The sequence below is a fragment of the Schistocerca cancellata genome, chromosome 6 (assembly GCF_023864275.1).
Source record: "Schistocerca cancellata isolate TAMUIC-IGC-003103 chromosome 6, iqSchCanc2.1, whole genome shotgun sequence".
NCBI lineage: Eukaryota > Metazoa > Arthropoda > Insecta > Orthoptera > Acrididae > Schistocerca > Schistocerca cancellata.
Genome location: NC_064631.1, coordinates 654,463,372 through 654,486,986, shown reverse-complemented (window position 1 = coordinate 654,486,986; position 23,615 = coordinate 654,463,372).

The following is a 23,615-nucleotide window of genomic DNA, read 5'->3' as shown; positions in this document are numbered from 1 at the left end:
TTGGTGATGTCTTGATTGGGCCCCGTATTTTTCCACCTACGCTCAATGGAGCACGTTATCATGATTTCATACGGGATACTCTACCTGTGCTGCTAGAACATGTGCCTTTACAAGTACGACACAACATGTGGTTCATGCACGATGGAGCTCCTGCACATTTCAGTCGAAGTGTTTGTACGCTTCTCAACAACAGATTCGGTGACCGATGCATTGGTAGAGACGGACCAATTCCATGGCCTCCACGCTCTCTTGACCTCAACCCTCATGACTTTCATTTATGGGGGCATTTGAAAGCTCTTGTCTACGCTACCCCGGGACCAAATGTAGAGACTCTTCGTGCTCGTATTGTGGACGGCTGTGATACAATACGCCATTCTCCACGGCTGCATCAGCGCATCAGGGATTCCATGCGACGGAGGGTAGATGCATGTATCCTCGCTAACGGAGGACATTTTGAACATTTCCTGTAACAAAGTGTTTGAAGTCACACTGGTACGTTCTGTTGCTGTGTGTTTCCATTCCATGATTAATGTGATTTGAAGAGAAGTAATAAAATGAGCTCTAACATGGAAAGTAAGCGTTTCCGGACACATGTCCACATAACATATTTTCTTTCTTTGTGTGTGAGGAATGTTTCCTGAAAGTTTGGCCGTACCTTTTTGTAACACCCTGTATAATGATCCCCTAACGCCGCATTAAAACAGAACAGAATAAATAATGTCTAAACATCTTTACAAAGGAAATAACATAGTATTTGAAAAATTCTACGACATAAATCTTATTAGCTAAACACATAAAGACAGGAAGAAAATAAATACATGAGGGTACACAAATACATAGTGCGATAACACAAAAGGAAAGGACAGGGTTTGTTTTCAGTGCAACATTTGGTACTGCAGTCCAACCCAAAACTTCATTCCATAGATCTTTCGTCTTATTTCAACCTTTTCTTCCACCAAAAAAATCCTATCCAAGCATGCTTTCTGTATTTATTTAACATATTTCTTACCTCATTATTTATTTCCAAGAAAATCCTACCTATACCTGCTTTCTGTACTTTTTTCGTATAACTTCTCAATGCATTTCTTCCAATTCATCGCAACTCATTCTCTTATATAGTCTACCCCCTCTTAAGCTAACTTAAATCTACTGAGCTCAGATGCTAAACTAAGGGACGAGGCAATGCAGCAGCATAAAACAATTAATGCAAACAGCAATGAAAAAAATGCAGATTTGCGAAGCAAGCAGCATTACAGAAATTAGCAAAGCAATTGCAATATTACAACTAATATAAGGCAATATGCAGCAAACAAGAAAAATAAATCAGTAGTGAACTGGCTTAGATGAGCAACACAAAGTCAAATTCAGTAACACTATGCCTAGCAAACAGCCGCAGCAAATGAAATAACTTATATCTAAACATGAGAAAGCTCAAGCAGAAAAAACATTACACTAAAGACAACAATGCAGACAAGGGAAATGTATATTCACATCTTAATGTCTATGTAATTAAAGTGGTGCACTACAAATTATTCTACAAAAGAAATTACCAAGTACTTGAAAAGAAAATTCTGTATGCAATTCCTGTGAAGGGAAATGTGTTTTTGTGCTCCTTCGTTTTTTTTGAAGTACATCAAAGTTATTCTTTTTTTCTGGATCTGTAGGCATAAAATATTTATATTAGTACATCTATAAAATTTTATTTTAACCAATGGTGCAGAGCAGCTAGGAACTAGATATTAAACAAAATAGGCAAAGCAAGGCGTGAAACGTCATTCACTAGCCATATGGCATTTCATAATGCAGTATCCAATCTTTCAACAAGCAAGACAATAGACATGAAATGTTTCTCATCATTTCATTTCAGTAAATATCATAAATTAAGAACTCTGCAATGTAATCATATTTTCAAGTTTGAGGGTGTCGTATTTACGATGCTTTCTGCAAAGGAATGTCAATTGCGAGGATAATGGCCTCCCTTTTTTTTTCAACCTGTGCCTCTGAAAAGACACACACTAATGGCTTGTTCTCCAGGTGTCTGACACAGCTGGGCGCCCACGACGCATTATGTGCAGGTGGTCACTTAACTTTCTTATGGAAATATTTACGACAGCAGTTTCCGCTACAGTGACAGTCTCATATAAAAATATTTCACAGGTCAAGAATTTACGTTGCAAATGTGTAGAAACAAAATGCTATTGATATAACAGTGTACAAAAAATTTTCGTCGGCATTGTAATACATTCACGCATTTACATACATTTCATAACTCTTAAAGTACGATTCTTGGTGTCCAACAACCATTTTCACAAACCAGAGTCCCTAAACACTACTCATTATTCCTTACCTTATTCGTTGACACTTCTTCAATATTTCATCATAACTGACACGTAGCATAATCAAATAACTCATATAGCATCTGCTTATTGATCATAAACATACCGCAACAGCATAATACACATAGTCATCGTAATAATAACATCATAACACCTCAGTCAAATCTCAAATGCGTTGTAGCTTTCTGCAATAATTTCAAAACCTAAAGAAAATTCTCTGCTCATTTCAATAGTGTCATCTACCTCAAACATACTTTAAAATCATGCTCCCTTATCAAATATATCATTCAGAGCTCTCATAGTATCACAATGTTTCCGAAAAAATATGAACAGTTCACAAAGTACAGACAAAATACAATTTCGTAAGTGTGAAGTAATCCAACTCTTTAATTGCGTAAACATGTGTCACTGACGTAGTAAAAAAAAATGTTTATCTCTCACTTAAATGATCAGATAGCTGTGTAATTCGTGTGTTAGAGAAATATGGTACCAATGTGTAAAGTTGTATAAGCAAATACCATATTAGCTAGGGCTCCTTGTGCTTGCCAAACACATGGTACACAAAGTAGGCGTGTACCCCCCTGAGGATTAATGTAATTATACCCTCAGGTGTTACAGATTACAGCAATGGAATGAAATGTTATACCACAAAAGTTACTACTAAAACATGTTTTACTTCCAGAATAATTCAGAAAAACTGTGCAGATATAAAACAGATACATCGCAAAAGCAACATTGTAAATTGTCACTCAGTTACATCGTGATATAATCGTGTAGCTGTCACATAAACTAACCACTGTGTCATCTGGTATCTCTCAGAAAGTACTTTAATTCAGAATGTATTTCAAGTAAACCAAAATGTTGCATTAAAATCTCATTAGCAGTACTGGTAAATGTTCTAAGTATGTGAGACTTATAGTCGTTACATAAACGTGCAACTAACAAGCAAGAATGTACACACACAATAACACTGTGTCATCTGTTTGCAATAACAATGCATTCGTAATTTCTGTTTAAATAAGTTCTCTTGGTTCTTGACTGGATATTTAACTTCAAACATTGTTGCATGGTAACAGTTTCTAAAGCATACTAGTAATGTGAAGTGAAACGTTTTATGGCAAAGACAAAGTTAAAAAGCAGATTATCTTTCAATAAACGGTTTTGCATGTGAAATGTGGTGTAAACCTTTACTCTTCCTAGTACGCAGAGTTTCAACTTCAATGCAATTATCATGTGGTATACGTCGGTAAAGAATACTGGAATTTTTCTCAATGTTAGCGTCTATGTTATTTTTCTCTGAGCCAGCCGGCGCACGCGGCAGCCTGCGGTGTGAGTCATTGTCTGTTCCTTTGTAGACGCGCGTCGTTATTGGGATTTGGAGACCTAACTTCTACAAATTCACCGTGACGAGATGGCCCTGCCCTGTTTAAATCCCGCCAGTTCTGATGCAGTTCAGGTCTGTCGTTACGATCATATCGTCTGTCGTCATGTCGGTAGATTCCATAGTTTCTTTCTTGTCGGTCACATGGTGGAGAATTTCTCCCTGAGTCATAACTGCGTGCTGGACCGTTGCGTCTAAAGTTATTCTGTCTCCCTTGATAATAATTATTTTGGTTCCCATATTGTCTGTTTCTCTGATTGTCTCTGTGATAGTCATTACTGCGGAGAGGTGATCTTTCCCTGTAATTATTACTACTCTGCCAACGGTTGTCATACGGGTGGTGTCTGTTTCGGTCACGATTTACATTGAAAGAATAGCCTTGTCGTATATTATTTCTGTCATCGTGGAATTGTGATGGATGTGATCTGTAATTGTTGTGCTCCTGTTTTCGCGTTCCGCGATTGTCAGTGTCAATTTCCAATTCTTTTAACAGTCCCTGAAAAGCTTCAGTGTCGTCTTTGCAACGTCCTGCCAAAATTATATGTCGTAAATGTTAAGGTAATTTGATTAAGCAAATGCGTATGAGTTCTGAGGGGCTGTATGGGTTTGACAGGTACTGATTCTTGTGCAACATGTCTTCAAAATATTTCACAAGACTGGAAAATTCAGATTGTTCGAAATGTTTCATCATTATGATGCTATGGTTTACTCGGTCTTGTGTAGCTTGAGACCAATACGCTGAGATGAAGGCATGATAAAATTCTCCTTCACTGTGACAATCGTGAATGACCGATCGCATTCTTACAGCTGGTTCATTCTCAAAGTAGCCACACATAACTTCTAATCTGTGCTCCAATGACCAGTTGGGAGGAAAACAATGAGAGAATTGATGGAGCCACGCTTGTGGATGAATGTCGTTGGCAGAATTCTTAAACGTTTCGAATTTACGTGTAGTAATGAACAGCTTATAGTCAAAATCATCGTGTCGGCGAGTAGCATATCGGTCATTGTTACGTCGTGTCGGCGGTTCCATCTCAAAATTCGGTGTACCTTGCCAATTTCTTTCATAATTTCGGAAGTGCCCTGAGTTATTATTTTGTGGCTGTTCCGTATTTCTATGTCCCTCTTCCCGTATTGGAGCGCGAGTGGCCTCTGAAATACGTAATTCTTGTATTACCTGTGTCAGCTGATCTTGTACTTCCCGGATTTCTCTTTGGTGTTCCGTATTAATTTGATTCTGATTTTGTTTGAATTTCCTAATTTGTTCGCACTGTTCTGTGTCAGTGATGGCTATAGGTCTTGTGTCATTCAGATCGTCATCTACCTTTGCAGATAAGTTAGTGAACTGATCCGAAAGTTCGGCTACTTTCTCCGATAGTGTACTTATTTCCTCAGTGTATTTTTCTGAACCAAGTTTCAGAGTGTCCATTTGTGTTGAAATCGTATCTACTGTGTCCTTTAAGTTTTCTTGAGTTTTTGCAAGTTGCGTAACCGAATCGGCAGATGCAACTGAGTCAATTTTAGCTTGCAAGGTGTCGTGATTTTCATGAACAATAGTTTGGATTTTTTTTATGGCTGCTTCGTGATTCTGTAATGCATTTTCATGCCGCGAAAAAATAGGTTGTAAATGCTCACAAATTTGTGTTTTTACGTCATTACAGACTTTTTGACATTTCGATTCAATGTTATGTAACTCAGTAGTTAAATCATCACGTGTTTGTTCAAGCTTATGTTCCACTGAGTCTAACTTTTGAAGCTTTTGTTCCATTGTGTCTAACTTTTGAAGATTTTGTTCCATTGTGTCTAACTGTTGCTGTGTTTGTCTGTGATTTTGTTCCATTGTGTCTAACTTTTGAAGCTTTTGTCCCATTTGTTGCATTAATTGTAATAACAATGCACTGGTGTCTGAAACATGTTCCTCAGTGCTTTTCGGCAGTGAATTTGCACCGGCAACATTCACATTTTGACAAGCGGAAAATGTGTCTTGACTCATTTGAGAAAACGGTGAGAACCCAAAACCTGAGTCTACAGTATTTGCAATATTGTGTTCTGTCATTCCCGATTCCTGAGGCGAGCTGTTGCCGACCGATCGATCGATAATGCTTCCCTGTTTACTACATGATTCACTGTCTACACCATTATTTGACGCCCGCTCCATTTACCTATGCACAGTTACCAAATTACTACTTTGAATATTAGTTAATTCATTACATGGTGGCGTTAACACACTGCTTTCGTCTTCACTGTCATTTCTCAGTTTACTTTGGAGCCTAGTGTTACGTTTTTCACACGCCATTATTGTCACAATATTTCACACGACAACACAGAAAAACACAATTTGAAGAGCAAAAATAGGGGAACACATTAACATAGCACTGAAAATAATATCTAGTTAATTGCAAGCGCAGCTGCGAAATACTTGGTGCAAATCTACATGCATGCCATAACTGTTTTACAGTACAACAATGAAAGACTGCAACTACAAAAGAGATTCTCTCTACAATTACACAATAGCAATAAACAAAATCTACACTAATTACACAAACTACAAGAAAAAATCAGAAGATTCCAGTGAGGTATCCTCGGCTAAGGGTCGACATATGTAACGTCCCCTTAGAAAAATTATACAAGACTGTGCTTAAACTGACACACAATATTTTTTTTTAGCGCAACGCAATCTGACTTTCAGAAATTCCTACAAAGGAATGGCCCTGACTAACATTTACCTGTACCTTTCACAAATCACTTACCTCACAAAAAACTTCGTTACTCAAGCTACTGCAATACAGCGAGCGCCACTACTGCCAGCTAAATAAAAGATTCAAACTACTGAAGGCACTAACTACTGATAGGCATAGTTAGCAAATAAAAGATTTTAATAGAGAACAAACAATGTATTTACCTTAATAATCATAATATATACGCCATCCAGTCTAACATATTTCAAAACTTCGCCATATCTCTCCCCACATCCACCACTGCTGGCGGCTCACCTCCAACTGCGCAACGCTACGCGCTGTTCACGTCCAGCTGCCCAACACTACAATGGCAGACAACAACGCAAACTAGCCACAGACTGCACACAGCACAGCCAGTGATTTTCGTACAGAGCGCTACGTAACGTTGCCAATAAGAAAACATAAACAGCCTACTTACAAAACAAATCATTATGCTGAACAAAAGATTGTTGGTTGAATAACTGAAGAGACATTATTACCAGTGTCAAGACTGACTGTAAGGAATGGTATTAGCGTTGATGATTTGAGGAAATTTATGGGACTTATGTTGCGGATGGGAGCCTGAGCGTACGTCAAGAATGGAGGTTTACTGGAGCAGGTATCCGCTTTACAAAAACCAGGTGTCTTCTACTATGTGCCGAAATATGTTTGATTTGTCCGTCTGTTGCATTCAAAACACAAATGAGCAAGACAAGATGTTCAAAATTAGGAAGCTTGTGAATCGTCCGAACACAAAATTCCAGGAATCATTCATTCGCAGTGAAGCTGTTTGTATCGATGATACAATAATTCCATTTCGTGCTAGGTTACGCCTTCGTCAGTACATTCCTGGAAAATGTTTTAAATACGGAGTAAAATTATACGAAACGTGTGCTATAGGTTGATATACTTGGAATGTTAAAGTGTATTGGGGAAAAGAAGTTAATGCTAGTCAGGTAATGGTATGACGTAACAACAACTGTTTCGGAGTTAATGGAATTACTTTCGTATTCTGGAAGGACACTCTTTGTATATAACTTCTAGACTTCTATTAGCTTGGTGCACGTTCTTTTGGAACAAGCAGTCATCTGATGGGAACGCTCCGAAGGAAACAAGGGGAAATCCAGAAACTATTATCACAAGAATGTTGAAGAAGGGGTAATAATAATGGCGTGTGACGAGGGCCTCCCGTCGGGTAGTCCGCGCGCCTGGTGCAAGTCTTTCCAGTTGACGCCACTTCGGCGAATTGCGCGTCGATGGGGATGAAATGATGATGATTAGGACAACACAACACCCAGTCCCTGAGCGGAGAAAAATCTCAGACCCAGCGGGGAATCGAACCCGGGCCCTTAAGATTGACAGTCCGTCGCGCTGACCACTTTTTTTTCTTCTTTCTTTTGTAGGGCCTCCCTTCTCCCCTCATAGCCCTTCCAAACGATCACCTTGTTTTGCCTTCTTCGGCTAGCTTCTTTGCTTTTGTTGTTTTTATTATTATTATTATTATTATTATTATTATTAAGAGTCCATCCTTCTACCAACTTTTTTTTACTTTTGTATTTTATGTACTTTTTTATGTTTTTGATGCCAGATCCTCATTTTTCTTACTTTTTGCGAGTGCTCGGCCACTTTTTTCTTTTTTTTGTATTTTTTTTATTTATTTATTTTTATTTCGGCTTCGTATTTTGTTTTCTGTAAGCTGGATGCCTAAATTACCTTAGCTAACATAAATGAGAATGAATATTTCTTCTTAATATTAATTAAAAGTAATGAATCTTCCTCTTGCTAATGGAAAGACAAGTATATTAAAATAAACTGAAAACGTGAAGTCTCCCATCTTCATAAGGAAAACATAAAATCTTGCATCCCTTGAAAAACGTTTTTTAGAACTGGAAACTTCCCTGCGTATGGCATAAGATGATTAAAAAAATAAAATACATAAAATTTGATGTCTAATTTCTTCATGAGGATGCAGTCCGGTGCGTCTTGCCACGGACTTGATTTCTTTTCTGTAGTGTCTCGTGAAAGGATCGAAGACATTCCGGTTCCAGTTATCTGTAATCGTGCAAGGCTGACATCTCTGAATTCCGTACCAATCTTAATCTGTTATTGTTCTCTGTATAATTTTATTCCATGATTCTATTTAGGAAGCATGCGTAATTTTGTTTGTAGTCTTTTGTCCGCATGAGAGGATGGTGCTCAGTCGTTAGATACACCCAGTAATCTTCTTTGCTTTTATTTTCTGCCTTCAAGATATAGTGCACTGTGTGCCCTTTTAGCCAGTTAACAGCATTTCTTTTCGTATTTGGATATGGCACTGCGTCTGGAGTCAGAAAATCTGCGGCGGTGAAAACGGTTGGAGATGTTCTGTTAACGGTCGCTAATTTCTGCTTAACTATATGCCATATGTCTCTTACTCTTTCACACACGAATCTGTGTTCTTCAGTGTCAAGAAGGTGTGGTGTCACCGCCAGACACCACACTTGATAGGTGGTGGCCTTTAAATCAGCCGCGGTCCGCTAGTATACGACGGACTCGCGTGTCGCCACTGTCAGTGATTGCAGACCGAGCGCCGCCACACGGCAGGTCTAGCGACACTTCCTAGCACTCGCCCCAGTTGTAGAGCCGACTTTGCTAGCGATGGTTCACTGACAAATTACGCTCTCATTTGCCGAGACGATAGTTAGCATAGTCTTCAGCTACGTCATTTGCTACGACCTAGCAAGGCGCCTTTATCATTTGCTATTTATCTTGTGATGCATGTACCGTCAGACCGATGTTCAACAATTATGGATTAAAGTTAAGTATTCCAGCAGCAACGTACCTTATTGGCTATATTAATTACATTGTCCTGTTCCAGACCTCACGCCAGCCTGCGTGAGCTTAAACGCGTGCCTTTCGGCTACCGGTCATAGTGGCTTGGCTGTCTTGCCAGACACAACAGAAGGTTGCATGACACGCACAAGGGAGAATTTGTGAGATGTATAGCATGCAATTTGGAGTTAGTTGATATTTTCCTGTTGACTGCATTATACCAAGTTGCTTTCACCTAAGAGGGTAAGTTCCGATCGTGGATATTTTTCCAAATTTCAGACCAGTCTTTGTTGGGGTATTTCCTTTCAATAATATTTCCTTCCTTAGCCTCCATCAAATATGTGTAGATGTCCTTTACTCTCTTCAACTGCTGTTCTGAGAGCCTCAATAAGATATAACTGTACTCAACGAGAAAAGTTTTTAGGTGACAAAGACCAGCTGGCATATGCTTCACATCTATTGGCGGCTGCATGCTTGCTGGAGCAATTTCATTCAGCAAGTGGGCCGTTAAGCTGTCGGGCATCTGTTTCCATTGCTTGCACGTTCGACACACATATAACGCTCGTGACCTGTAACTGACATCAACAAGGTTTAAACCTCCTTTCCTTGTTGGGAGTGTTAGTGTATTGAACTTCACTTTGAAAATGTTGCCTTGGCATACAAAGCTTCCTATCGCGGATAAAATTCTTCTGGCTGTTTCTAATGACATCGGGAAAGCTTGGACAACATAGTTAAGTTTGGATGTTATATACACATTTACTAGTTTGGTTTTCTGTATCTCGTCCAGTTGCCTCATACTGTTTCCTTGTACAGATGCTCGTATGTTTGCAAGTAGTTTTTATAATTGACGGCAATAGTGTGTTGGATGTTGCTCCTAAATTCAATACACAAACATTTCAATGTGGATACTTCCGTCAATTGTCCCCGATTTTGCATGCATATTCCTCTTCCTAGGTTCATGATGCCTGACTTCCTTTCATTTAGTTTGGCGCCAGAAGCAAGTTCATATGTGTGTACAATCTGAAGAGCTTTCGCCACTTCATCTTCATTTATATTTCTTGCCGTTTATACACAATTCTTGCAGGTGATGCGTGAGTGTCGCGAGGAGAGGTTCTATGGCTATTGCGAAAAGGGCCATTGACATTGGGCAACCTTGACGTACGGATCCAGTCAATTCAATCTCTCTACTTAGTTGTCCGTTTATCGTTATTCGTGCTACATTGTGTTTCAGAATTTGTTGAATAATCCTCACGAATCGTGGTGGGAATCCCATTACTTCCATGATACCAAGGAGATACTTGTGACCTACTCTGTTGAAACGTCCCCTTTGAACAATTTTACATGTGAAACGTCCACTTAGAACAATTATACAAGCCTGTGCTTAACCTGACACACAATATATTTTAGCGCAACGCAATCTGACTTTCAATAACCCCTACAAAACAATGGCCCTGACTAACTTTAACCTATACCTTTTACAAATCACTTACCTCACAAAAATGTTCGCTACTCAAGCTACTGCAAAACAGCGAGCGCCACTACTGCCAGCTAATAAAAGATTCAAACCACTGAAGGTACTAACTACTGATAGGGATAGATAGCAAATGAAAGATATTAATAGAGAACAAACAATGTATTTACCTTAATATTCATAATTGACATTCAGTCTTACAGATTATCAAAACTCCGCCATCTCTCTCCCCACGTCCACCACTGCTGGCGGCTCACCTCCAACTGCCCAACGCAATCTGCTGTTCACATCCAGCTATAGCAGTTCATGACAACAATGGCAGGCAACAATGCAAACTAGCCACATACTGCACACAGCACAGCCAGTGATTTTCATACAGAGAGCGCTACGTAACGTTGCCAATAAGAAAACATAAACATCAAACTTACATAAAGAAAACATAAACAGCCTACTTACATAGCCCCCATGCTCCCCACAAAAAATTTTACAAATGTTTTTGGGCACTGGCCAATACAGATTTGAAAAAATTTTTCATAATTACAATCACAAAGATATCAGGGTCGCCATATGAAACGTCCCCTTTGAACAATTTTACATGTGAAACGTCCACTTAGAACAATTATACAAGCCTGTGCTTAACCTGACACACAATATATTTTAGCGCAACGCAATCTGACTTTCAATAACCCCTACAAAACAATGGCCCTGACTAACTTTAACCTATACCTTTTACAAATCACTTACCTCACAAAAATGTTCGCTACTCAAGCTACTGCAAAACAGCGAGCGCCACTACTGCCAGCTAATAAAAGATTCAAACCACTGAAGGTACTAACTACTGATAGGGATAGATAGCAAATGAAAGATATTAATAGAGAACAAACAATGTATTTACCTTAATATTCATAATTGACATTCAGTCTTACAGATTATCAAAACTCCGCCATCTCTCTCCCCACGTCCACCACTGCTGGCGGCTCACCTCCAACTGCCCAACGCAATCTGCTGTTCACATCCAGCTATAGCAGTTCATGACAACAATGGCAGGCAACAATGCAAACTAGCCACATACTGCACACAGCACAGCCAGTGATTTTCATACAGAGAGCGCTACGTAACGTTGCCAATAAGAAAACATAAACATCAAACTTACATAAAGAAAACATAAACAGCCTACTTACACTGTCAAACGCCTTCTCGAAGTCTAATGACACTAAAGCACATTTTGTTCGGCATACATTTGCAGTTGATATTATATCCCTATATTCGCATATATTCTGATAGATGTTTCTGTCTTTGCCTACACATGTTTGGTACGTGCCAGTTACAGAGTTAATAACCATTTTTGTTCTTCTTGCTAATACGCGGGCCATAATTTTGTAATCACTGTTGAGTAATGTTACTGGGCGAAGGTTTTCAATTGCTTTGCTAAGTGAGTTTTTAGGAATTAGAATTATGATCCCTTCAGGAAATTCTTTGGGAGCGGCAACAGTGCCATTCATGATTTCATTGTACATACATAGCACCTTGCTTTTCATTTGTGGCCAGAACACTTGGTAGAATTCCACGCTGATACCATCAGGTCCTGGAGACTTATTTTTAGGACTCTGTGCTATTGCGTCTTTCAATTCGTCCTCTTCTATTTCAGCCGTGAGATTTTCTACTTGCTCTGTACTAATTCGTCCTGATACGTTTCTAACGAGATCACGCCGCGCCTCGTCGACGGTAGGTTTGGTGGACATCATATCTGAGATATATTTATGAACAGCGTTTCGAATTTCATGCTGTTTTGTGTGCCTGGTTCCATCAGGTAACTTAACTTCTGTCAGTATTTTTCTGTTTCCTCTCTCATTCTCACGCATTACATGGTACATAGCTGTTTCTTCCCCTTCTACAATGTTGTGTATTCTCGCTCTGACTTTAAAACCTTCTAACTGTCGCCGCTTCAGTGCTAAAAGTTTTGCTTTAACTTTCTGAATCCGGCTAAAGTTCTCCATTAATCGTGTGTCCAAGGTGTACAGGTCTCTAAGGCAGCTAAAATAAAATTCAGTCGTCTTTTTAATCCAGAAACTTTTCTGTCGTGAGTAATCGACAGCATTCTTCTTATTTTAGGCTTCGCACATTGTAACCACCAAGCTATGGCAGAACTGTATAGCGGGAATCGTTTCTCGCATTCTTGCCACACATTAGTAAATGCTACGTGACATTCCTCATCTTGTAGATGTGTAATGTTGAGCTTCCATATGTCCCTCGCTCGGTAAGTCTCTTGTTTTATCATATTTACTGTGGTGATGTACGCGGCGTGGTCAGAAAACATAGTGGGCCAGACCTCAGACTGGAGTACATGGTTCTTAAGGTTGGACGAGACGTAAATTCTGTCTAACCTGCTTGCTGAGTGACTGGTAAAATATGTGAAACCGGTTAACTGCATTTGGTGGACTATTCTTTCCAGTTCTAAGGACTTGTTAAAATTCGGTGTCTGGTCTTTCGGACTAAGTACAGAATTAAAATCGCCGGCTAGGATTATATAATCTTGACGTGTACCGAAGAGATGAACGATTTCACTTTTAAAAAACTCCGCTCTAGCACGCCTGTTATTGTTGCCTGACGGTGCGTAAGCGTTGATGATGCGGGCATTATTAACAGTCACTGCAACCCCTCTGCTGTTTTCAAGTTTTGCTATTTGTATGACACGGATGCCTTCTTTCGTGAGAATTGCGGTTCCCAGCTCTGCACCGATACCGGGGTTTATTATGACGTTGTATCCACGTATGTTTTCTAATTTAATATCTGTTACTTCCTGTAACAGTAGTATATCAACGTCAGCTGCGTATAGAAAGTCTTGCAAATGTTGTAAATGCAGGGAGGAGCGTATCTTATTAGTGTTCAAAGTAGCGATTTTGTAGGCTTGTGCTGCGTTCATATTGTCCTATTCATTACCGAAGTCAATATTCGTCATACGAAGTGCTATCGGAGGAAAATCCTTTTTCACATGTATGTTCCGGCAATGATGTATCCATCGTGTTCAGTTGACCTCTTGGGGCAGGAGTCTGTTCCGTTCCTCCAGTTTCATTCAATTCTTCATCTTGATTCATTTCATCCGATTCATCAGCCCAGGTTTTGTGTTGATTAGCTTTCGATGTCTCTTTTCCTGCATTTCCAGTATCAGGGAAAACCTTGTCCGCATCGAAATTTGTTAGCAGCTTGAACCTCTCGTGTGACGAATGATCCGTTGACATGGGGCATGGTGTATTTGATTTGGCTTGCAAGGGGTCAGGTGCCTGCATACTCAGAACCGGATTACTATGATGTTCTTCATGCAGTTTGTTGCTAATCTGCTTTGCTTTTTCTCGCAAAGGCGGTGCCAGTTGTTCAGCGCCCTTATGAGCTAGTCTCCTCTTTTTATGTTCCCTTGGAGGACTGACTCTTCGGGAGGTTCCATCGTTTTCCATTACCTCTTGGGTTTCTTGCGCTCGGTCCTGTTCGCTGGAAAGTGATGGGTTGGTTTCCTTGTGGTTTTCTGGAGACTGCTCATTCTTAAGGACTATAACCGGTTCAGGAGTTTGCTCTATTTGAACAGAGATAATTGGTTCTTTTTCTTGACTCTTTGGCTGTGTTGTCACCATCGAGTCGCTAACTTCCATTATCACTTCATTGTCGCGAGCTGCATCATCCTGAGTAGCGTCCCGAGTAGCGTCAGGGGCGTCACGCGTATGGAGTTATCCAGCAACTGCCGCTACATAAGTTAAAGGCAATGTTGACATGGCTGGGGGTCTCACTGCTTCGTCCGCAGGTAGCTGGGCCACTCGGCGTTGTATACACTGCGAGCGGGCATGGCCTGTACCGCCGCAAGACGCGCAGGTTCTTGGCTGCCCATCATATATTACTATAGCCCGATAACCACAAACATTTATATACGAGGGTATGTGCTTGTGTAAATCAACTCGCAATTGCCTGATACCATTCAAGACGGGGAACTTGTGAGCAGGAGATCACTTTTCTGCAAAATTGCTAATTATTCTCCCATAAGGAGCTATCACGGAATTGATCTGCTCAGCGGTGATTTCAAATGGTAGCTCAAAGATACGGACAGTCCTTAATCCAAAGCCAGCATGCATAACACGAACTTCACTAACATTACCATCGTGATGTTTGAACGTAAATGTTCCGCCACTAGATTCAACAATTTTGTCACACAATTCCGTGTTTTTGAGCTTGACATACGCAATGCTACTCACAATTGAAAGGTGAATACCTATAATATCCTCAAACGAAATTTTCACAACTTCCTCTAACCATGTCTCCATTTCGAACGAATTCGGTCACTGCCCTTTCTGGTCAAAAACAAATTTCAGTGTGTCTCTTCTATTAGGCTGATCCATCTCTCCTTCTAATATGAATCCATCAAGAGTTTCAAATAACGCAGCTAACTACTGGAACAGGCGCTTGACTTACCGAGCGGAGCGCAGCAGACCGCAGCGCACAGCACACGCCGGAGGTCCGCACAACACGGCCGCCAAAAGCCAACTGCCCACTCAGCTACCGTGGGCGGACGAAAAAGGGGTAAATGGTAGTTGCGAAAGTAACACAAATGCTGTTGTCGGAAAGTGGCGTGACAAGAGGGACGTCATTTCTTGACAAATAGTTCAAATGGTTCTAAGCACTATGGGACTTAACATCTGAGGACATCAGTCCCCTAGACTTAGAATTACACTTAAACCTAACTAACCTAAGGACATCACACACATCCATACCAGAGAGAAGATTCGAACCTGCGACCGTAGCAGCAGCGTGGTTCCGGACTGAAGCGCCTAGAACCGCTCGGCCACAGCGGCCGGCCATTTCTTGACAACTAAACAGAAAACTGAACTTGCGGTAGTGACAACAAGAAAAGATGAAGTAAAAAAAAAACAAGAAACAAAAAAAAATAAAAAATGAAAATGTGGATTACAATGGACCCAAACCCTTCATTGATCTTTCACATAAAATGGAAACCTACGGCTCTTGCTTAAGGAACTTAGTGAAGCGGTACCGCAAAGTGGCGTTTGAATTACTGTTCAGTACTACTCTTTTAATTCTCATACTTTGTTTGTTGGAATTACGAAATAAGAAATGAGTATCATTGCTTTCCGTGAGGCTATTACAAATGCGTTACTCGAGATTGACGACATTCAGGAGACACCAAGGAATGGTAATCACTACAGCGTAACGACGTTGTAACAGCTGTTACCAGAAACTCTCCAAAGCAGGACAGTAAAAGCATGCTATCAAATATATCAAGCTGGTGTCATTGAAATGCCAAATTTGTTCTCAGAATTTCATGTGCATTATGTTTTATTTGCAATGCACAAAAGTTCCTTATTCCGACAATTAAAGCAATTATGTAGCAGGTAGTTGGAGTTCTTATTTACCAGTTCCTCAGATAGGACTGTGCATCAAGAGTGATACATATGGCCACATAAAGCTTCTAGTTGCATGTTGAGTTTAAAATGGGCCATATGCATCATATTTAGTCACACCATATTTATCTGGTTGAAATAGATTTTTTACAATTTCATGTGTGATCAGATATACTACCTTCTATTTTTTAATATATGAAGAGAGTCGCCGGCCTCGGTGGCGGGGCGGTTCTAGGTGCTTCAGTCCGGAACCGCGCCCGTGCCACGGTCGGAGGTTCGAATCCTGCCTCGGGCATGGATGTGAGTGATGTCCTTAGGTTCGTTAGGTTTGGGTAGTTCTAAGTCTAGGGGCTGATGACCTCAGATGTTAAGTCCCATAGTGCCTTGAGCCATTTGAACCATTTTTTTTTTGAAGAGAGTCATGGTAAAAATGAAAAATGTACAAAAATGCAGCCGGCGGTCACAGTATTATTGTTTAAGAGGTTAGGGTCGATAGATTGATCCATTTGAATAGCTGACAGTATACACCATTGACGAAAAACACTGACTTACGAGTGGGCTATATCACTGGATCTGTAGTGCTACGCTTCTTGAGTTTTACGTATTACGTCCGGTCATGTTTCGGGGAACACGTGCGACGCTCCGTGTATTACCCCCTTTGGAAAGCAATCTGTAGCAGAGTGGAGCGGGGTCGTTAGCGTCGCGTATTGAATGTGGAGCCTAACACAGGGTTCCCTCCACGGCCACGGGGCTTTATGTTTACGGCCGCAGACGCGTGACGGCTCTCGTTTGCCGCACAAAGGAATCCGAGCGTACGGCTCTGGAGGGCTTTATAGCTCTCCCGTATCAGTTCCCGTTGCCCGATGTAAAGAAGTTCTCATCGGATTTGGAAATCCGACACATTTCTGTTCGGTGTGGTTGTTTTCTACTGAATGAATTAAAATCCGACTGATCCGAGCGAAACGAAAATACTGTTACGAGTTGGCATAAATTTCCCCTTTCTGTTCCATAAGGACTTTTAAAACGTTTTTTAAAAATGTTGCCTGCTGTAGAAGCGAGTACGTTCGTGGTTCGCGATAAGTCTGCCGGACATATACGACGTATTTAAGAGACCTACATCCTATTTCACATGATTATACCTTTTACATGAATGAAGTTAGAAACCTAAGATATTTTTTTAATTAAAAAAGTTTACCTTTTCTCCTGCTGTAAACTGTCGGTGTAAGTGTTGGGGGGGGGGGGGCGGGGTACGGTTATCTGTTATGTAGCTTGTTCGCTCGTTTGTTATCCACTTTGCAGTGAGTCGGGAAGGCAGTAATGTAGCAAGAAGAGGTGGTTTCCATTCTCTTTTTCAGCAGGCCGAGATATAATTTGAGTAATCGATTATAGAATACTAAAGCAAAGCCGAATGTGAGACCTTAGCATAAAATCTTTGAGCTTAACCTAAACTGAAGTTTCGTTCAAATGGTTCAAATGGCTCTGAGCACTATGGGACTTAACTTCTGAGGTCATCAGTCCCCTAGAACTTAGAACTACTTAAACCTAACTAACCTAAGGACATCACACACATCCATGCTCGAGGCAGGATTCGAACCTGCGACCGTAGCGGTTGCGCGGCTCCTGACTGTAGCGCCCAGAACCGCTCGGTCACCGCCGCCGGATGATGTTTCGTAAATTCTAGTTTTGTTTCACGTACGACATGCTTTCAGCAACAGCATGGCATTGCTGATTGCTTTTCTGAGTCCGCTGATACTCTGAAATCCTTATGAAATCGTATTTTGACCTTGCAACAGACTTTTTGACCATTAGCCCAACCGATGTTTCCTAAATTTTAATTTTGTTATGCATAAGACGTGTTTTTAAAAACAACACGACAAAACTAATTATTTGCTGATTCTGTTGATATCGAACAATCCTTCTGAAATCATAATTTCAAAGGCCTGTTGTGGTGTCACCGCCAGACACCACACTTGCTAGGTGGTAGCCTTTAAATCAGCTACGTCATTTGCTACGACCTAGCAAGGCGCCATTACCAGTTTATATTGAGATTGTTATTAATGTACCATCAAGAGCGATGTACACCAATTGTGGATTAAAGTTAAGTATTCCAAGAGCTTCGTACTTTATTTATTAGACTCAACTCCTTCAACTGTTCCAGACCTCACGCCAGTCTGGGTGAGCTTAAACGCGTGCATTTCGGCCTCCTCTAGCTATACGGTGTCGGCTCTTCTGCCAACACATCACCTGTAATAAATCCATACTCTGAACTTTGAAAGTTGATAAATTCGTTACTCCATATTTTGCTACCACGAGTTGAGGACCTTTGACAGGGTCTGCAGGCTTGACAGTATGGCGGGTCGGAAACTCCTCGCTGTGACTACGTAGGGGCCGGGAGTATAAAGAAAAAGAAGCCACATACGAGTACATAATTAGTCCACATCACTTGTTTCACAAATATTCATTTTATTTAACAAATAAAGCAAAGAAGTATTCTCAGAACAGCTAAATTCCAGAAGGGTTGTCCACTCCTTTTCGGGAGGGGAATCAAGAGTTGAATAAAAATATGATGGGGTGAGCGTGATCTTCTGATACACGACAACCAAAGATCATGACAGGATAACAAGTTTTATGGAGGACCTACTCCTTTAGTTATTTATAGAATTGTATCGTTTACTGACAAATGGATCTGTTATGCGATATCAGAATTCGATTAAACGATTGTTTTCAAAAGTATCGGTCACTCAACTGATGCTACAGAACGAAAGATAATGTTTTACCCGTTCCGCTGGAAAGAACACAGTACGAGAATTAATGTTAATAACATGCCAATCATAACATGAAATTCTGTGTAACTTTGGAAATATATCTGCCCAGCAAAATCTAAGGTCAGTTCTTGAATCAGCACAGATGAGAAACTTTACAGATAATTTCACAGTCATTCTAAAGTTAGTAAAAATTATGTTTATTTAATTTTGATATGATGGCACAAAGAGTCTTGGAAGGAATAATTGACTCAAATACTGTTGCACCCACATTTATATACGTACCTAGTGATTTAATATACAAATCACAATCTCTTTTATGTTAAAGGCATTGTAAAACAGTGGTTGCCACCAGGCAGCTCAATTCTGCCACAAAGTGCAGATTTATACTTAGTTTTTGTGACCTCACACCTCTTAAACTGGTGGGGAGAGGCATGTCTATATCGAGTCAGACGATCCTAAGACCACACGGTGCGGTCACATTGGAAGAAGTGTGCAGCAAGCTCTGCGTGCCGGTACAACTCATAGGGTTGCAGAGGGAGACATTGAAAGAGAGAGGATGTGAGCCACGTAGAGCCTTGCTCACAAACTTCCTAGATTCTACGTTCCAAGACGAGACAAGCAGTATCCTACATTCTCCAACACAGGTGTCTGAAACTGAAGAAGTTTGGTCTTATATCTGTTTTGAAGACATAGTGACTGGGAGTTGACGTTTCTGATAAACAGAGCTCTGTGACAGCGTCAAGCGCCATCGCTAATTATGCATACTTTCCACGTATAATGCAGAGTCCTATACGGGGTGTTGATAAATTCAGTGCCGAAACCAACACGGATGATGACGGAAACAAAAAAACAGAAATATTTCCTGAAGTAACCAAGTTCGGGAACATATATTGTTGGAGTACTGTGTATGCAGAAGGTTTTTGTGAGAGAATGAGAGTAAAAGTGTCTTAAATGTTTCTATTGCTATATTGCTATGATAACTATTACGTTACAATAAATGTTCGAAATCAGCACCATTAACCTGAGCGCAGAGCCGGCATTGACGTAACAGGGAGTCCCGTGTTCGCTGGAAAATGCGTGGTTTGTTCTGTATTTGTGTGGCTATGCGAGAATTCTTGCAGCCAGTTTCGCCTCCTAGTCAACAGCGGTGGAAAACACCTCTGCCCCAGAGAAAGAAGTCTAATGGGGTGAGGTCCAGGGATCCTGAAGGCCATTGTACAGGTCCTCCCCGGCTGGTTGTTACTGCTCGGACTGGTTCTGCAAAGTGCCCTAGGACCCCCTCATGCTGAAACCACGCCCTACTCCTGATATCCCCGGGTACCTCCTCCAATAACGTTGGCAGGTGAACTTCCAAGAACACTCTGCACATTGGCCACCTGAGTCGAGCAGGCAACAAGTAACGCCCAAGTAAGCAGTCGCCCACGACATTGTCCCACATGTTAACTGTAAAAGGTCTCTGGTGACCAGCCACAACTGTAATACTATTGCCTTCAGCAGCACCGTGAACAAAGTGCGCGTCTCACAGGTCTCACCACATGTAGGACTCCATGTCGATGGTGCAACTGCCACACAGGCACCGGTGCTACCCTCTGTTTACTGACTCAGTGTCGAAGAGCGTGACGTCACGGCATGCTACGTGTTTCAAACTAGGATTTGGTGTAACAACGTTAAAGGCAACGACTTTTATCTACTTCACTCGTGTATTATCTGCGCATGCTCAGTGCCCACGCAACATGGGTTTCCGACATGTAGTTGCTTTACGAAATACATTTGTATTCGTCTCCTGTACCATCCGTGTTAGTTTGGGCACTGAATATTAGAACACCCTGTGACAATCATATGTGCTGTTTAAGGGGCTCCGGAAAGGCTCAAAATCATGAAAAGTTCAATTTTTACTTTTTTGCGTTTTCTGAATCTGCAGACTATTACCTTTTAATAGATATATAATTTATTCAATTCTGAAGACTACATCTATTTTTAAATTTTTTTTGAAATGTGTTCTACATGGGCGTGACCCACTGTGGCGCTGTTAAACTGCTGTCAAATGGTATTATTATTAACCAATTATTAATAATTATTAATAATAATTAATAATAATAATAATAATGATAATAATAATAACTGAACTGTTGAAAAGGTGTATTCACGGAAAAACTCAAAACCCCAATGAAAGTGTAAATAGTGTTATATGGTCGAGAATCCCCAAGACTGTATTTGTTGGAATAGAAACACTTCACTTTGGTGTGTATGATGCTGTTGCGACTTTCAATGATGGCAACATTGTAAGGTGCAAGGTATTTAGAAATATGGGAATGAAGATAGGTTCTAACATGGTACGAGCGATGCTTGCTTTAGACAAGGAACGCCTTCGGGCTGCAGACAGGGCTGTAAAGAGTCTAGAAATACAAGCAAGAGTAAACAGGAGGAGGAACAAGAGGAAGCTGGAGGAGGAGTTTGCAGAGGATGAAGATAATCCATCCTATGGACCTGGAATGCACTAAAAAGTTAATCCAATCTTTGTCGCTCGATTCCCAAAACTTTTATTTTCTCATACTAATTACATGTTTTCTAAGGATCTTCCAAACATATTTGTTTCAAACTTTCAGTAAATGTTACACAGTACCTTCTGCATAATTTAACACAGCCTTTTTCCAAAAAACTGTATATTTTTGAATATATAAATAAAAAATTGCAAAAAAATGTTGTGAATTTTCATTACAATTGAAAAAAAAATCATCTTTAATAACTGAACTAAAATTTTGTAAAATCCCTGTGTTAAGTTGTAGCCCATATTCTAATAAATAATCTGTAAACAGTTCAACTTCCTACCTCAAATACTTTGTGAGGAAAGATGTAATTTATAAGCGTTATTTTAACATTGCAAGTATAGGGCGTTCCGGAGCCCCTTAAAGGCATTTTAATTTTAAGATAAGTAATAACATATGGCAGTATAGACAGATTTCCGTTGTGTGTGTAATAATGCGAAGTAATGATCAGTGTTTTTCCTGTTTTATAGAATTTGGTGTCACCTCGAAATATGTTATGCTAAATAAATCACACGTTTTGCAACTAGTGTCTTACTCTGTACTGAAATATAGTGGTGGACAAAAATATAGTACACCGCGAGAAATGCATGCTTGAAAATAAATTCATATGCTGGTCAAGCTTGCTGGTATCATTGCACTCGACTACGAACGGCATCTGTACAACTTCCTCATTACGTTGCAAGAGTCAGTCGCGGTCACAAGAGTGTGTGTATAGCTGTGAGTACATTAAGTCGGAGGTATGATTAAATAATGATGGCGTCATCTTGGGTAAAATACTCTGGAGGTAAAATAGTCCCCCATTCGGATCTCCGGGCGGGGACTACTCAAGAGGACGTCGTTATCAGAAGAAAGAAAACTTAATCGGGCAGGTAGGTTAGAAAATTTAAAGAGGGAAATGGATAAGTTAAAGTTAGATATAGTGGGAATTAGTGAAGTTCGGTGGCAGGAGGAACAAGACTTTTGGTCAGGTGAATACAGAGTTATAAATACAAAATCAAATAGGGGTAATGCAGGAGTAGGTTTAATAATGAATAAAAAAATTGGAGTACGGGTAAGCTACTACAAACAGCATAATGAACGCGTTATTGTGGCCAAGATAGAGACGAAGCCCACGACTACTACAGTAGTACAAGTTTATATGCCAACTAGCTCTGCAGATGACGAAGAAATTGATGAAATTTATGAGATAAACGAAATTATTCAGGTAGTGAAGGGAGACGAAAATTTAATAGTCATGGGTGACTGGAATTCGAGAGTAGGAAAAGGGAGAGAAGGAAACATAGTAGGTGAATATGGATTGGGGCTAAGAAATGAAAGAGGAAGCCGCCTGGTAGAATTTTCGCAGAGCGTAACTTAATCATAGCTAACACTTGGTTCAAGAATCATGAAAGAAGGTTGTGTACATGGAAGAACCCTGGAGATACATAAAGGTATCAGATAGATTATATAATGGTAAGACAGAGATTTAGGAACCAGGTTTTAAATTGTAAGACATTTCCAGGGGCAGATGTGGACTATGACCACAATCTATTGGTTATGAACTGTAGATTAAAACTGAAGAAACTGCAAAAAGGTGGGTATTTAAGGAGATGGGACCTAGATAAACTGAAAGAACCAGAGGTAGTACAGGGTTTCAGGGAGAGCATAAGGGAACAATTGACAGGAATGGGGGAAGGAAATACAGTAGAAGAAGAATGGGTAGCTTTGAGGGATGAGATAGTGAAGTCAGCAGAGGATCAAATAGGTAAAAAGACGAGGGCTAGTAGAAATCCTTGGGTAACAGAAGAAATATTGAATTTAATTGATGAAAGGAGAAAATACAATAATGCAGTAAATGAAGCACGCAAAAAGGAATACAAACGTCTCAAAAATGAAATCGACAGGAACTGCAAAATGGCTAAGCAGGGATGGATAGAGGACAAATGTAAGGATGTAGAGGCTTATCTCACTAGGATGAGATAGATACTGCCTACAGGAAAATTAAAGAGACCTTTGGAGAAAGGAGAACCACTTGCATGGATATCAGGAGCTTTGATGGAAACCCAATTCTAAGCAAAGAAGTGAAAGCAGAAAGGTGGAAGGAGTATGTAGAGGGTCTGTACAAGGGCGATGTTCTTGAGGACAATATTATGGAAATGGAAGAGGATGTAGATGAGGATGAAATGGGAGATATGATACTGCGTGAAGAG